Source organism: Chinchilla lanigera, unplaced genomic scaffold (genome assembly GCF_000276665.1).
Source record: "Chinchilla lanigera isolate Chin_1 unplaced genomic scaffold, ChiLan1.0 scaffold00035, whole genome shotgun sequence".
In the NCBI taxonomy this organism is placed as follows: domain Eukaryota; kingdom Metazoa; phylum Chordata; class Mammalia; order Rodentia; family Chinchillidae; genus Chinchilla; species Chinchilla lanigera.
This window is the reverse complement of record NW_004955436.1, coordinates 505,791-507,808: the sequence shown is the minus strand read 5'-3', so window position 1 is coordinate 507,808 and position 2,018 is coordinate 505,791. Positions and strand designations below refer to the sequence as shown.

Sequence of the window (2,018 nt, the reverse complement as noted above, 5' to 3'; positions counted from 1 at the left end):
CGCGCCGGGCACAGGACCGAGCCGGCCGAGGAGCGCCCGGCGGGCTCGGCGTGTGCGGACGGCGATCGATCGCGGAGGCTGGCGTTTTGAGCTGCGTCCGCTGCCCGCCGGCGGGGGCACCGAGGGTGACCTCGTCGATCTCCCGCTCAACCCGTCCTGCCCGCCGGACTGAGGAGAGGCGCGCGTGGACTTAGAGCGGCTGAGCGAGATTTTTGGATTCAAGCTGTCAAAACGAGTTGAAAACGTTTCTGCAGAAGCTGAGGTTTTCAGGCGTGATGTGACGCTCAGGTCGTGAAAAGTCTGCATGGTAATTATATTTTAAAGAAATAAAAGGAGGCAATCCAGAAATAAAAGGAGAAATCCAGGTATTGTGGCATCTCACCAGAAAGCCTTAGCAAAAAAAGGGAAAAGAGTTCAGTTGTTTTCATACAGACTTAGAGTGGGTTTTAATAGTGTTTTCCAAGTAAAAACCATTGGTGGTCAGTCAAGGTCAATGGATAAGATTGCCTTATAAATATTGACATATGTCTGATTATACGAATGTTACATCTTACCTCCTTCATGTTTTTAAGACTGCATTTTCCTGTTATGTACAGGTCAGCTTTAGCGTTGGTGAAATGATCACAACTTTGTGAATTTATTGTCCTCTTGAATTCATGTTCATGTTAATGCCCATTAAAAAGACTGAGAAAAATATTTAAGACTATTTGTCGTTTGGAAATAAGTTTCTTAAAGGAATCTTTATGAAACTGCTCATATAAAGATATGATTACTCACGTTTAATTCAGGTGACCCAAACTGTTAAAAATTATAACTGACAAATAGCAAAAAGGACAGTTGAAGTAGCTGTGTGCCAAATATTTTGGCTTGTCATAGTTTTTTAAAAAGAAAAATAGAAAAAAAATTCTATTCCATAGTTTTTACTTGGGCATGGAGAGTTACATCGGACATCATTATTTATTAACAAGAACTTATTTCTGCATCTGCTTCGTAATGAAAAGTCATTGTAATGACCATGGATTTCTGAAATTTTTTTCTCTCAAGACACAGTCTGGAGAAACAGCCTACAAAGTGACACACTCATGTCTGTGAGACTTCTGTGAGATACAGGGACACAGAGCAATTTGCAGCCAAAAGTTGGAAGCGGTCTGAAGGGTTTAAACTGTTGACTTAGATATTTGACAGTATTGGTGTTGATCCGTCCCCAAACTTGTGTTTATAAACTCGTTTCAGCAGGATGCTCCAGGGATTAAAGGAGACCACAGCAGTAACAGACAGAAGGTGGAAACATCCCTTGAGGTGACGTCCTGTCCTGGCGCAGCAGGGGCTCCCGGGAAGTTTCTCTTGGTGTGTGCAGGGATGCTCGTACCCACGGCTACCCTGGTGTTGTCTGTCTTTAAATCCACTCGTTACCGTGACAGGTTTTTAAATAAATTTCACGATGACGTAAATAAATGAGGTTTAATGTCTTAACTATATCACGCAGTGTGAAGCTGTCATTGGGACACAGGTGGCGAGATGACAAAATGGACATTTTTTATCTTTGCTCTTAATTTAGCCTCATTCGGTAAATACTGTGCATCATGACTTAAGGGAAAGCCTGCTTGTTGAATGTGAAATCCAGACCTCACCAGGTATGATACTTTTCTTTTGTCTTTCTTTAGGAGAGGCACGTATTAACCACTTTTTAATGTAATCTAACCCATGACATTATCGGAAATTTAAATAAAATTGAAAGGCAACACTTAAAAAGTAAAGTATTATTTTACATGCCTCATGCGGGTATTACATAGTGAATCAAAATAGAAAATAGGCATTTGTCCAGATAATTTGGAATGAAAACCAGCTAACCATAGTCAGATGGAAAATCAAACTGCAGTTCAGGTCTCAGTACAGGCCTTCACTGAGGGCACTTCTTTCCTCATTAGCAGATGAACGCCTCTTATCCCAAGCAGGGCTCGTTCTTTCTCCAGACATGCCTGTTCACATCGAGGCCGTGGCTTTAGCAGTGCTTGGAA

The 2,018-nt window shown here is 42.0% G+C and overlaps 1 long non-coding RNA gene across 1 annotated transcript; it reads left to right on the top strand.

Annotated features, from left to right (window-relative positions):
• Window positions 1-29: 29 nt before the first annotated feature.
• On the top strand, window positions 30-1,451 carry LOC102007811. Its single transcript, XR_261734.2, has 2 exons — window positions 30-307; window positions 1,234-1,451. It is a non-coding gene; the product is annotated as an uncharacterized LOC102007811 (long non-coding RNA).
• Window positions 1,452-2,018: the final 567 nt, after the last annotated feature.